A 15,850-nucleotide genomic window follows, 5' to 3' on the forward strand; every position below is an offset into this window, starting at 1 on the left:
GGCGATTCCATGATGTCATTACAGAACACTGCTGCTGGCATCTCCTAGGAGGCTCAATGATACTGTCTCGTGATGTCATAATAGAGAAATCAGCTACTGTTGACATTTAATTTCAAGTGGTTGAGAAGTGGTTAACTTGAGTAGCAGTCATAAAAATCACAGCTACTGTGATACATTGTATTACATACATTGGGTGACACAAGTACACATATGGACAGTGCCACTGACAGCAGTGGGATCAACATACTGTATCACTGGGTTCAAATGCATTGACTTCATGGCAAGATAAAGTATCACAGATTATAATGAGATGTATCACAGTCTGCGTCTCTGCCCCAGCATGCACCTTGGGGAGAGTCAGTAGGAGGAGTTGGGGAGGAGTTACATGGCACACAGATTATAATGAGATGTATCACAGTCTGCGTCTCTGCCCCAGCTTGCACCTTGGGGAGAGTGAGTAGGATGAGTTGGGGGCAGTTACATGGTGCACAGATTAAAATGAGATGCGTCACAAGTTGCATTTCTCTGATACTTTTTTTTAACCTTTTATTTGCCCAAAACAATCCTCCATATCTGAAGTGCCATAAGTCTAACATACCGCGTCAGAAGTAAGAAACTGTTCTTACAGTATATATGCTGCGGCTCTGCTCCAAAAAATAGAGCCATGCGTCTAAACACAACTACTCTATGTTGCTGCATAGACCTTTTATGTCTAATTCCAGCACTGGGGAAGTGTTCAACTCCATTCAAAGGCAGTCTAAACTAAACTACTACTTTGGTACAGCACTGCACTTTGCTTTAATGCTTCAGACATACACATTATGGGCTTTGAATGGGTCCCCCTGCTTATTTGTGGGGGGATAGAGATGAGTCTTTTACAATGAGAGTGCTACTGGATCTATGTTCTATATACAGTGACACCTCGCAGCCTTAATTACAATTTATTTTGGGATGTTTTTTGTCAGTACACTAAAACCTCCTCTTGGATAGACACAGGGGGATATTCTAGTAGCTGGGAGTTGTGCAGAAAGAGCCTTATCCGATTGGATTTCTAGAACAGCGGTGCGCAAACTGGGGGGCGCGACCCCCACGCGGGGCGCAAGACTGCCGTCTGGGGGGCGTGGGGTTTACAGAGGCCCCGCGCGCTTCCCGAAGGCACTTAAATTAAGTGCCGGGGGAGCTGCAGGGCCTCTGTAAACCTTCACTTACCTAGGCTCCGGCGGCTTCCTTCCTGCGTCGCCATGGCAACGCGGCATCAAAATGACGCTGTGAGGTCATGTGACGTCACGTTACTAGGGCAACGTGACGTCATGACGCCGGAGCGCAGGTGAATGGGGGTTCTGCTTTAGATATTGTGAAGCGGGGGCATCCAGACACTGATTAAGGGGTGCAGGAAACTAGTCATTCACACCTGGCTTTTATTTCTAGATCGACATTTACACAGACACACACACACACACACACGTAACAAGGGCTAATTGTAGTATAATGTAATACAATAAATATATTTGTCATTTAAATGGATTTTTTTCATATGTTTTATTTTAAAGCGGGGTTGGGGGCGGGGTTGGGGGCGGGACTAGGGGCGGGGTTGGGGGCGGGACTAGGTGGCGAGTAGATTTTTTGGTTGGGCGAGTAGATTTTTGGGTGATTTGTCGAACACTGTATATATTTATATAGATATTAGTATGTACCATTGACTTTTATACACCAAGTGCAATCCATTTCTGTGCGCTAAACAGTATTTTGGGGCTGGGCGCAGATGGAGAAATTTGAACTTAGTACACGAGTGCAATTGAAGTTTGACATGCGCCGAAACCCTCCACCCCTCCCCCCGCTCAGTTTGCGGTGCTTAGTATATTGGCCTCAGTAGGTCTCTCCCTTCCACTTCAAAGTAACGTATTGACAACCAAAGGGGACCTGCTACAGTAGTTTTTGGTGATTTCATCAGTCCCACTTGGCAAATAGTATATTGGAGATTCAAAAAAAGAGAAAGCGCTCGTTAAAGTAACACATTCTTTGATATTTTTAATCGAAAACAATGATATTCTTCCAGTGTATTAGTCAAGCACCTTACAGTTCACAAATACACACTAGAGAGGGTTGGGGTTCCTTACAATGCATTGATCAAATACATTGTAAGGAGCCCCAACCCTCTCTAACAGCGCGTCTGAAATCTGCATTGTAAGGAATCCCAACTTTCTCTAATAGCGCGTCTGAGATCAGATGCATTCAAAGGAGCCCCAACCCTCTCTAATAGCGCGTCTGAGATCAGATGCATTGTAAGGAACCCCAACCCTCTCTAATTGTGACCCTTGCACTCGCCACGAACAAGGCGGACCCCCGGTACTGAGGTGGGAAAGTAGAAACTGCGCACCCACAGCAGTGGAGGCACGCCTGGATTGTCAGCGTAGCCGGGTCGGGGTTGGAGAGAGAGGGTAGTCCAGATACTTGCCGCGGTCATGGGGAGGAGCCAGTAACGGTAGATGTCCGTTGTGCCGAGGTCGAGGGTTGGAGCTGGTGGGTTAAAAGAATGTCCTATATCCGTGGTCAGGGATGGAGAGATGCAGGTAGTCGAGGGCAAGCTGGGGTCGTTATACAGAGAGCGTCCAAGAGTCTAGCCGTGTCGGTACACATGAGGTCAAACTGAAAGCAAGAGAGGCAAGGCAAGGCACAGCAGGAATGTAGGAACACAAGGCTACTATGGTCTATGCTCAGCAATTTGTAACTGAGCAAGCAGAGATTAAATAGGAGGACTGGAGCAATGAAAGTGAGAGGCGGAACGGAGGTGTGGCCCCGCGGGAGCTGTGATTGGACGCAGAGCGCAGGAGACAGGTGGGCATTGTTACGGGTGTTGTGTCGCAGCTGGGGAGTGGTGCACGATCGTCCCGTGAGCGCGCCGCGCGTGAGTGACACGCGACACGAACGGGGGGTGGGACCAAGCTCCATAGAGATGTTTGAAAACCTCTGTGTGCGCGCGCGTTTTGTTGCCGGACATTTGATTAGTTGAGTTATTAAAAGCAAATTGTGTAGTTACTGTACACTCTCTCCAGTTCATTTATTTTTTCGTTCCGGTTGTGCATCGCACATTTTTCACTTTGTACTATCTCCCTAGCGAACAACACACCAAAAGGTGCCCTGCAGCAACCCACAGGAGCAGGATTGAACTGATGCACCCTTTGGTTTCATAATCTCCTTTGGTGTCATCCAAAATGGCCTGGCGAAGAGTTTTTCCGTAGAGTCGCTTGTAATGAACTTTGTTATTATTGAGGATAGAGTCTATGATATTGGCCGACTAGCAAGTCTACAGTTATTGATTTAAAAAGTTAACTAGGTGCCATTCCATGTGAACATTTACAGCTGATTTGTGATAGCTCAATAACAGAGCAGAACCAGCTAGGCGCCATCTTTTCTACATGTATATACTGTAAACCCCTAGACTGATCATTTACACCATTTATAAGTGGAGTTGGTAAGGATACCTCTCTATTTATGAGACAAAGGCTTGGACATTACTGTAGTGTTTTTGATTTAAACAAACAGGGCCCAAAATCTACTGTTGGGATTGTTTTTTGGAGCCCCAGATTTGGTCTTTGGACTTGTTTTTGTCATAGTTTATAGACTGCTTGTTCACTGGATTGATTGTACTTAATATGTCATACCAAAATATTACACAACATATGAATTTATAGTCACAAATACATTTTGCGAGAGTGTACGCAACAGCTCTACTCTGGGGGCCATGATGTTCACTTTTAAATGTCACATCTTCTTTAATATACACTAATGCAACATAGAGCGCTCCCAGGTGGTATCGAATTGGTCTAACTGCATCAATACGAGACTCCCAACGTGTTTCACAGACTCTCTTTAGTGTTAAATTGGGTAAGGATTTTAAAAGAATGATTTATCTGTTGGTGGACCTGGGGAAGAAATTATACAACGGTTGAATTAAGCCCAAAAATTAAATGGCACCTATATTGGGTTTGGCAGTGTTGTTAACCACTAGGTTCAAATAATGAGAACTACATGGTACATAAAACGCACGTGGGTTCATGTTCAACATGTCTTTGAACTCCATTATGCTTTCCCCGCATATTTGCAGCATTGTCATAGCTTTGGCCCTGCATATTTTCTACATTTATATTGAGATCCAATAGTTCCTTTATTATCCAATCACTTAAGATGATGTCATTTCTGCCAAAAAATAAAATGGAAGCCATCACATGGTACATCCACCAATTAGATTGGTGGATATATCATTTGTCAGTCAAATGTGATGTCACAGGCCTTATATAAGGTCTGTCATGTCTTATTTGACCCTAAGAAGCCGTCTGATCAACATCTCCCGGACCTGTGAAGAAGAAAAAACTACTCACCCGGGCCCACTCTTCCAGCAACTGAGGATCACGGACCCACCCTCCCCATGGCTTTCTTTCATCCCCCCTCCCCATGTCTCTTTCATCCCCCCATGTCTCTCTATCGCCTCCCTCCCCATGTCTCTTTCACCCCTCTCCCCATGTCTCTTTTTCACGCCCCACCCCATGGCTCTCTTTCACCCCCCTCTCTATGTCTCTTGCACCCCCTCCCCGTGTTTCTCTATCATCCCCCCCCTCCAAATGTCTCTCTATCACCCCCCCTCTAAATGTCTCTCGATCACCTCCCCATGTCTCTTTCACCCTCCCCTCCCAATGTCTCTTCACCCCTGCTCCCATGTCTCTTCACCCCTGCTCCCCATGTCTCTTTACCCCTGTTCCCATGTCTCTTCACCGCCGCTCCCCATGACTCTTTCACCCACTCCCCATGTCTCTTTCACCCACTCCCCATGTCTCTTTCACCCCTCCCCATGTCTCTCTTTTAAACCCATTCCCATGTCTCTATATCACCCCCTACCTATGTCTCTCTTTCACCCTCCTCCCCTCGCCATGTCTCTTTCACCCCCCTCCCCTCACCATGTCTCTCCTTCACCCCCCTCCCCTCGCCATGACTCTCACCCCTCCACCTTCCTTCCACATGTCATAAACTCACACACACACTCACACTTAACAATTCTTGGTATATCTATAGAGGGTATTACTGTGCATCTGTATTATTTTTTAGTATAATGCTACTAGTAGTAGTACTTTTTTTTAAACAACTCTGAATTAAAATTTTAATGTATCATAATGTAACAATCATTTTTTGTTTCTATAGCAACCATTTACAAAGTCACATCCCCTTCCTATTTTGAAACAGGCTCTGGCAACCCCCCCCCCCTTTTTTTGAACACTGCCCTCTCCCTAGCTGTGCAAAACTCAATTGTATCCAGTGACTGCCTGGTCACATGATCACCCCAGAGAACTTTGCATTTTTGGTCCTCTTCTGCTGCACTGGCAACCATTTAGTCAACCCCCGAGCTGAATCTTCACCGATCAATCGCAACTTAGCTAATTACTTATCAATGTGTGGATTGTATTGATGCACATATCAAAGGGATTTTTTTTTTTAAACGACAGCTTGGACTGCTGCTTTAAAGGTGGGCAGAGTAAGTTTGGAAACGGGGAGGAGTCACAGACCTCCAAACAATTTAAATCTGCGCACACAAACCCATGTAAACTCAACCCCAGACCCACCTCACCATATATATTTGTCTTAAGGAGTGCTACTGGGTATGTGACATTGTACAGTATAAACACAAGGAAGAGAAGCCCAATGCAACATGATCCTCCGCCGACTTAAATTTAACATGTCAAAAACAGAACTCCTTATATTTCATGCCAAACCTGGCCCTACTACCACCTTCCACATTACTGTTGGAAGAACTACTATACATGCAGTAGCCCAAGCACGCTGCCCTGGGGGTCACAGACTCCTCTCTCACATTCAAAAGGTAGCTAAACCTGTCGTTTTTTCTTCCGCAAGATACACCCTTCCACTGTTGCTCGACAGCTAAAACTCTGACACAGACCCTCATTCTCTACCATCTCAAATACTGGAACCTTCTGCTGTCCGGTCTTACTGCCTCTCACCTGTCTCCCCTACAATCTATCCTAAACGCTGCTGCCAGAATCACTCTACTCTTTCCTAAATCTGTCTCAGCGTCTCCCCTGCTGAAATCCCTCTCCTGGCTTCCTATCAAATCCCGTATCTCACACTCAATTCTCCTCCTCACTTTTAAAGCTTTACACTCTTCTGCCCCTCCTTACAGCTCAGCTCTAATTTCTCGCTATGCACCATCCCGACTCTTGCGATCCGCCCAATGATGTCTTCTATCTACCCCTTTTGTATCTAAAGCCCTCTCTCGCCTTAAACCTTTCTCACTGACTGCCCTCACCTCTGGAGTGCCCTTCCCATCAATACCCGACTAGCACCTTCTCTATCCACCTTTAAGACCCACATTCTAACACATCTGCTTAAAGAAGCATGTGAGTAGCTCCGAGGCTGATACTATAGACCGCATACAAAAAGCTTGGCCCATTGCAGACGCACTTACCAGAACGCCGTCCTACTGTCTCTGTATGTTCTACCTACCAATTAGATTGTAAGCTCTTCAGAGCAGGGACTCCTTTTCCTAAATGTTACTTTTATGTCTGAAGCACTTATTCCCATGATCTGTTATTTGTATTATTTATATGATTGTCACGTGTATTACTGCAGTGAAGCGCTTTCTACATAAATGGCGCTATATAAATAAAGACATACAGTACATACATACATACAACATACAACATGACAAAGCATATAGTTAAATATTTATCTGTTTCTCTCTCATAAGTGGGGTCCGACTTACTTATCTCTCTCTCTCTCTCTCTCTCTCTCTCTCTCTCTCTCTCTCGTATCATCAAGAGGGTAATCTAAAGTTAATTTGCAGAATTTCAATAACCCTTGGCATTTGTAAATAGTTTCTTTAGTAAATAAAGAGTTCAATTGAAAATAGATACATTTTATTGAAGAGTTTTAAATATATTCTTAGTAAAATATGTTACAAACTGACTTATAAATATAAATCTTATTTACAGATAGTCACAGAGCTTGGCATCAGTTACAGATTAGTCAGGGTTTTTTTTTGTTTTTTTAGGGCTTAAGTATCTCATGGGGGAAATAAGTCTGGATGGTGGGTATCCGTAACGTTTAGAGATTTTATGATCCTTCTGCCTCTGAACAAAGCACTGTAGCCTCCCCTTGGAGGTATGTTGACAGGCTTACTCCCTCTCCAGTTGTGATTTCCTTTTCATAGCCTCTCTCTCCTCTCTCTGTTCTGGTGGAATAGGTATGGAAACCTCAAGCTCTTGGAGAGGCTGTTGACAGAAGGATGGAGTGAAGTTGTCCACTCTGCTGGGTACATTGATAGGAAGCTGCAGGTTAGAAAGCTGGTGCTTCTGGTTGAAAGGAGCTTGAATGGGGATAGTGGTTTGGCTGACCTTTTTAATGCATGTCACTGCAGCTTTCCGTTCTATGGATATCACTGGGAAGTGTTTGGGATTCTCTATAACTGAAGCTTTGTTTTCCCCATGTTGTTTGATTTCACTGGTTTTAATGTCAGGTCTTGTGTACTCATGTATTTTAAATAGCCTAGGCCTGGCATTAATACCGACACCTTTAATTCCAGAAATACTGTCCTGTTTTTTGGCCATGAACCTTTTAATCGCATCAGTAAGAGACCACTGAACAGGAGAAGCAGAAGTCTGGCTTTGGCGTCCTTGCATTGGTCCAAGCTTATTTCCAAGTGTAATGGATTCTGCGGGTGCCCCTGGACCTGTGGGACCTGCTTTTTTACCCAATGGGTGAAATACTTGAACAGAGTTAATCATTTGGAGGCTGAGGTTGCTGTGATGGGCTTTCACCTTTCCTTGTTCAGAAGGTTCCAATGACTTCTTGCCCTTCCCAAGAACTTCTGAATTCACTCCAGGCTGATTAGCACTTTTTCTTTTGAGAGCTTTGGGGTTATTATCAGTACCACAAGCCAGCGCTTGCTCAAAACTGAAAACGCTGGTCTGGTTCTTTGTTTTCTTCACTAGCTGCTTAATATTGCTGTTCTGTTTACGTTTGATCCCCATCTCTTGAGGTGTCTTCCGCTCAGGACTATGAGTAACTGCAGGAGACTTTGCATCTTTACATTTGATCCCCATCTCCTGAGGTGTCTTCCGCTCAGGACTATGAGTAACAGCAGGTGTTTTTGCATATTTACGTTTGATCCCGATCTCCTGAGGTGTCTTCCGCTCAGGACAATGAGTAACTGCAGGAGTCTTTGCATTTTTAAGTTTGATCCCCATCTCCTGAGGTGTCTTCCGCTCAGGACTATGAGTAACTGCAGGAGTTTTTGCATATTTACGTTTGATCCCCATCTCCTGAGGTGTCTTCCGCTCAGGACTATGAGTAACTGCAGGAGTCTTTGCATCTTTACGTTTGATCCCTATCTCCTGAGTTTTCTTCAGTTTAGGATTAATATGAGTAACAGCAGGTGTCTTTGCATCCATTGTACCTTCACGGCTTTGCTGCATCTTTTCAGATACCTTATTGGAAATGTGGGCACCTGAGAGACAAACACGTTTCATCTTTTTTTAACAGAACAGCCTCGTCACCAGATTGTGGGCCATGGGGTGACTTCCCTGGTATAGGAGCAGAAGAATGATTTACTGGCTTTGACATTGGTTTTACCTTCTTTTGCAGTGCAGTTTGAGGGACTTGATCCTTTGCAGCTGAATAAAGGATCTTTTTCTTCTTTGTTTCCACTTTGGAGCACTTTGGTACCCCCTCAGACTTTGACGGACACTCAGTCTTCACTGAACTCAGCACGTTATTACGAACCTTCTGAGCAATATGTGAGGGGGCCTTCACCTCTGAAGATCTCTTCTCCATATCTTTTAACCCACCCCTTTTCCACACTGGCACATATAACTCTTTGTTGCTTTGCACATCAATATGTAACTTTGAGAGGTGGCTCAGCTTCCGAGCTGGTTGAGTTGGGTACATTAGAGGTGGTTCACTTTTTTCATTAGCAGCAAGCTGTACTGCTCCTTGTGTAATTAAACTGGCCTGGGAAATATGTTGGGCTCCAAGCGAGGTCTGACACACTGTAACAAAATCAAAAAGGAGAAATAATCAATTATCATAAATACCAACACATTGTACATAATAACACAAAGGAAGAAAAGCAAACACATGCTTAATCCCTTCAGTATTGGCGAGGACTACATACTGTAGAGTTCTATATATTTGTAACACTACAGTGGCGAATGACCGTAATTAAAGATCTTTATAACAGGTAATGGTATCAGTCAAGGAGAAGATTTTGAACAATGATTAGTAAAGATTCTCCATATCTCACCTTGTAAGGTCTGCATTCCTCTAAGGGGTATGAATGGTGGCTGCTGAAGTTGTGCATACTGGGTGGCCATTATACAAGGCCCTATTGTAGCACGTCTTTCCAAATGTGTGTTGGGACGGAAAGTAACAGGCTGCGTTGTGGCTTCTCCCCTAACCTGTCCTGCAAATCCTGTGTATCCTCCTGTAGCAGTGTGGTAGAATCCTCCGTTCATGTCCGATACACGAGGGTAAGCGCGTGTTGCCTGTGGGATCTGCTGTAGATACATTGGTGTTCCTGCAGACCCTTGTTGCAAAATCATGCCTTGGGCCCCATGTCTGTAGACTTCTGTATTCCTCCCTACTGGGTGGAAGCTGTTGCTCCATGAAGGGTAAGCAGTGGTGACTGCAGGAGCACTGCAGGTCGGTGGAGGGTTCACAGCAGAGGAATTTAAAAACTGATCTGTAAGGAAGAAAGGTAAAAGTGAAGGGCCAGAAAAGCACAATCAAGGCACATTTCTTTAACACACGGGGACTCAACTCCAGTCATCAAACCCCCCACAATAGGTCAACTTTTCAGGATATTCCAGCTTTAGCACAGGTGGCCCAATCACTCAATCAGCCTCTGATTGAGTCACCTGTGCTGAAGCAGGGACTGATTGAGCGAGCTGTGCTGAAGCAGGGACGGATTGAGCCACCTCCGCTGAAGCTGGGATATCCTGAAAGCCTGACTTTGGGGGGTTAGGACTGCTTTAACAGACCTGCTAAAAGATATTCTTGATATCAAATACATATGAAATACATAGAGATGCTCACTTGGCTTGGTATTTTTATTTTGCCTTTAAAATATTTGGGGTTTTGGTTCTGGTTTTGAATAAAGTTTTTGGTGGTCTTTGTTTTGTTATGAATAGCAAGCACTAACAGGGATAATGGCTTGCTGGGAAAACACATTTATTTGATTATCAATGTTACATACCACTACTCTGATCAATAGTGGTCAGAAGTTTCAATATTTAAATACATTTTTAAGCAAGCTCCATGATTGCCTTCTATAGCATTGCTATGTATTGAAACACCAGAGCACCCGTACATTTTAGCTCAATATATGGGGTTTAATCTATAAATATATATATAGATATATATTTATACATATACATATACATATATGATGTGTTGGGATGTAACACAGACAGAAAACTATTTCTAGGTAGTTTTCAACACAAAGTGGCAACTGGCATATAAAACTTGTGCAGTCCATCACCTGCTTTCATGTCCACCTATGAACACAATGACAAATATAGATGTACCATAGCTTTCGGAACTGGATCTTTAAAAATAAAAATAAAAACATAAAAATTGCCTGTTCCTACTGTAGTATTTTGTGGTAATATTATGGTGTGGTATTCTGAGACGTCTGGTATATTGAGGTATCTGGAGGAGCACTCAGGTCAGCTATATCTGTAAATCAAGTGGCAGATTCTGCCCTCGTTTTGTGGCTTTGTCTTTTTTGGGGCCTTTGTATTACTGTAGAGTAGTGGTTTCCAACCTTTTTTTGGTTAAGGAACCATATGTGAAATTCTGAGGGACCCCAACCCTCTCTAACAACGAGTCTAAGATGAGATGCATTGTAATATACCCCAACCCTATCTAATAGTGCGTCTGAGATCAGATGAAGTGTGAGGAACCCCAATCCTCTCTAATAGCGCTTCTGAGATCAGATGCATTGTAAGGAGCCCCAACCCTCTCTAATAGCGCGTCTGAGATCAGATGCATTGTAAGGAACCCCAACCCTCTCCAATAGCGCGTTTGAGATAAGATGCATTGTACTGTAAATTCTTCTGTATTAAGTACAATTTTAAAATGACCTAAAAATTACAGCGAACCCTTTAGGGATGCCCGGGGAATCCTAGGGTTCCTAGGATCCGTGGTTGAAAAACACTGCTGTAGACAATAATTTAAGGATATGGCTGAAAGTAGTCGAACATTACACCCCACGGTGTAGAATTGGTCCAATAGTTATTGACCTAAACTTAGGGCAAGGAAAAAGCATGCCTTATACATAACTAATCCTACTGTATACACTAAGGTTCCTGTGTCTTTTTTTACTATCCCATAGATCCCATAGACGTTTGCCGCTTTGACATTTATGTATACAGTACATGTGTTCTTTTCTATACATTACTGTTCAAATCATTTAAGATTTTGAATTACAAGCCAGATATAAAAGTAAATACAATAAAACAAATATGTGTGTATGTATCTATAATAAATCAGTTTTGACATTTATAAAAAAAAATATTATCCAATTAAGGCCAGGTACCTAACCCCCCTGGGTGTTGTCTACATCCGTCCCTCCCCCCCGCCCCCCACCCCATCCGTCTTCTTTCTCCCATCCATTGATAGGAGTCATGTTATCTGTTCTGTACCCCATAAAACATTGTGAAAGTAAACAGTTCAGAAATATAGATATTATCCATTTCTTTTTGGGTATGTAAAGGTCACGTTGCTTCCTACCTGCCATGATACAGAGTTAAGGTGGAGATAATTAGTCTCTCTGTACAGCGCCACTCTTTTCCTATCTCTGAGATGTCCACAAAACTAACGGTTTCCTTCGGGAACTAATTCAAGTCACGCACAAACAAGTTTACATTTGTGTATTTATCTCAGTCTCTAAGGCGATTCCATGATGTCATTACAGAACACTGCTGCTGGCATCTCCTAGGAGGCTCAATGATACTGCCTCGTGATGTCATAATAGAGAAATCAGCTACTGTTGACATTTAATTTCAAGTGGTTGAGAAGTGGTTAACTTGAGTAGCAGTCATAAAAATCACAGCTACTGTGATACATTGTATTACATACATTGGGTGACACAAGTACACATATGGACAGTGCCACTGACAGCAGTGGGATCAACATACTGTATCACTGGGTTCAAATGCATTGACTTCATGGCAAGATAAAGTATCACAGATTATAATGAGATGTATCACAGTCTGCGTCTCTGCCCCAGCATGCACCTTGGGGAGAGTCAGTAGGAGGAGTTGGGGAGGAGTTACATGGCACACAGATTATAATGAGATGTATCACAGTCTGCGTCTCTGCCCCAGCTTGCACCTTGGGGAGAGTCAGTAGAAAGAGTTGGGGGGAGTTACATGGTGCACAGATTATAATCAGATGTATCACATTCTGCGTCTCTGCCCCAATTTGCACCTTGGGGAGAGTGAGTAGGATGAGTTGGGGGCAGTTACATGGTGCACAGATTAAAATGAGATGCGTCACAAGTTGCATTTCTCTGATACTTTTTTTTAACCTTTTATTTGCCCAAAACAATCCTCCATATCTGAAGTGCCATAAGTCTAACATACCGCGTCAGAAGTAAGAAACTGTTCTTACAGTATATATGCTGCGGCTCTGCTCCAAAAAATAGAGCCATGCGTCTAAACACAACTACTCTATGTTGCTGCATAGACCTTTTATGTCTAATTCCAGCACTGGGGAAGTGTTCAACTCCATTCAAGGGCAGTCTAAACTAAACTACTACTTTGGTACAGCACTGCACTTTGCTTTAATGCTTCAGACATACACATTATGGGCTTTGAATGGGTCCCCCTGCTTATTTGTGGGGGGATAGAGATGAGTCTTTTACAATGAGAGTGCTACTGGATCTATGTTCTATATACAGTGACACCTCGCAGCCTTAATTACAATTTATTTTGGGATGTTTTTTGTCAGTACACTAAAACCTCCTCTTGGATAGACACAGGGGGATATTCTAGTAGCTGGGAGTTGTGCAAAAGCGTGCAGAAAGAGCCTTATCCGATTGGATTTCTAGAACAGCGGTGCGCAAACTGGGGGGCGCGACCCCCACGCGGGGCGCAAGACTGCCGTCTGGGGGGCGTGGGGTTTACAGAGGCCCCGCGCGCTTCCCGAAGGCACTTAAATTAAGTGCCGGGGGAGCTGCAGGGCCTCTGTAAACCTTCACTTACCTAGGCTCCGGCGGCTTCCTTCCTGCGTCGCCATGGCAACGCGGCATCAAAATGACGCTGTGAGGTCATGTGACGTCACGTTACTAGGGCAACGTGACGTCATGACGCCGGAGCGCAGGTGAATGGGGGTTCTGCTTTAGATATTGTGAAGCGGGGGCATCCAGACACTGATTAAGGGGTGCAGGAAACTAGTCATTCACACCTGGCTTTTATTTCTAGATCGACATTTACACAGACACACACACACACACACACACGTAACAAGGGCTAATTGTAGTATAATGTAATACAATAAATATATTTGTCATTTAAATGGATTTTATTCATATGTTTTATTTTAAAGCGGGGTTGGGGGCGGGGTTGGGGGCGAGACTAGGGGCGGGGTTGGGGGCGGGACTAGGTGGCGAGTAGATTTTTTGGTTGGGCGAGTAGATTTTTGGGTGATTTGTCGAACACTGTATATATTTATATAGATATTAGTATGTACCATTGACTTTTATACACCAAGTGCAATCCATTTCTGTGCGCTAAACAGTATTTTGGGGCTGGGCGCAGATGGAGAAATTTGAACTTAGTACACGAGTGCAATTGAAGTTTGACATGCGCCGAAACCCTCCACCCCTCCCCCCGCTCAGTTTGCGATGCTTAGTATATTGGCCTCAGTAGGTCTCTCCCTTCCACTTCAAAGTAACGTATTGACAACCAAAGGGGACCTGCTACAGTAGTTTTTGGTGATTTCATCAGTCCCACTTGGCAAATAGTATATTGGAGATTCAAAAAAAGAGAAAGCGCTCGTTAAAGTAACACATTCTTTGATATTTTTAATCGAAAACAATGATATTCTTCCAGTGTATTAGTCAAGCACCTTACAGTTCACAAATACACACTAGAGAGGGTTGGGGTTCCTTACAATGCATTGATCAAATACATTGTAAGGAGCCCCAACCCTCTCTAACAGCGCGTCTGAAATCTGCATTGTAAGGAATCCCAACTTTCTCTAATAGCGCGTCTGAGATCAGATGCATTCAAAGGAGCCCCAACCCTCTCTAATAGCGCGTCTGAGATCAGATGCATTGTAAGGAACCCCAACCCTCTCTAATTGTGACCCTTGCACTCACCACGAACAAGGCGGACCCCCGGTACTGAGGTGGGAAAGTAGAAACTGCGCACCCACAGCAGTGGAGGCACGCCTGGATTGTCAGCGTAGCCGGGTCGGGGTTGGAGAGAGAGGGTAGTCCAGATACTTGCCGCGGTCATGGGGAGGAGCCAGTAACGGTAGATGTCCGTTGTGCCGAGGTCGAGGGTTGGAGCTGGTGGGTTAAAAGAATGTCCTATATCCGTGGTCAGGGATGGAGAGATGCAGGTAGTCGAGGGCAAGCTGGGGTCATTATACAGAGAGCGTCCAAGAGTCTAGCCGGGTCGGTACACATGAGGTCAAACTGAAAGCAAGAGAGGCAAGGCACAGGGCAAAGCAGGAATGTAGGAACACAAGGCTACTATGGTCTATGCTCAGCAATGTGTAACTGAGCAAGCAGAGATTAAATAGGAGGACTGGAGCAATGAGAGTGAGAGGCGGAACGGAGGTGTCGCCCCGCGGGAGCTGTGATTGGACGCAGAGCGCAGGAGACAGGTGGGCATTGTTACGGGTGTTGTGTCGCAGCTGGGGAGTGGTGCACGATCGTCCCGTGAGCGCGCCGCGCGTGAGTGACACGTGACACGAACGGGGGGTAGGACCAAGCTCCATAGAGATGTTTGAAAACCTCTGTGTGCGCGCGCTTTTGTTGCCGGTCATTTGATTAGATGAGTTATTAAAATGGCCTGGCGAAGAGTTTTTCCGTAGAGTCGCTTGTAATGAACTTTGTTATTATTGAGGATAGAGTCTATGATATTGGCCGACTAGCAAGTCTACAGTTATTGATTTAAAAAGTTAACTAGGTGCCATTCCATGTGAACATTTACAGCTGATTTGTGATAGCTCAATAACAGAGCAGAACCAGCTAGGCGCCATCTTTTCTACATGTATATACTGTAAACCCCTAGACTGATCATTTACACCATTTATAAGTGGAGTTGGTAAGGATACCTCTCTATTTATGAGACAAAGGCTTGGACATTACTGTAGTGTTTTTGATTTAAACAAACAGGGCCCAAAATCTACTGTTGGGATTGTTTTTTGGAGCCCCAGATTTGGTCTTTGGACTTGTTTTTGTCATAGTTTATAGACTGCTTGTTCACTGGATTGATTGTACTTAATATGTCATACCAAAATATTACACAACATACACTGGCGACACACTTTATTCGAGCTCGGCTAGTCCCACGAATTCGGGTATACCCGGGTGTATTGAGGTTTGTGACTGTTTTCTGCCCGAGTGCATTGAGTTATTTTCCGGCAGGGATTGAAGCATTTTATTCCCGCTGGCTGCAATACTGCACAGTACATATATATATACTGCATTACAATTCATGAATTTATGCCATCTGGTAGACACGCGAAGCATTGCAGCCTATTAAATCCTAATCATTATCATTTAACAGATCAGCCGCCCATCAGCCAGGCATGAACCCAGGCTGGGAAG

This window comes from Ascaphus truei, assembly GCF_040206685.1.
Source record: "Ascaphus truei isolate aAscTru1 chromosome 13 unlocalized genomic scaffold, aAscTru1.hap1 SUPER_13_unloc_1, whole genome shotgun sequence".
Lineage (NCBI taxonomy): Eukaryota > Metazoa > Chordata > Amphibia > Anura > Ascaphidae > Ascaphus > Ascaphus truei.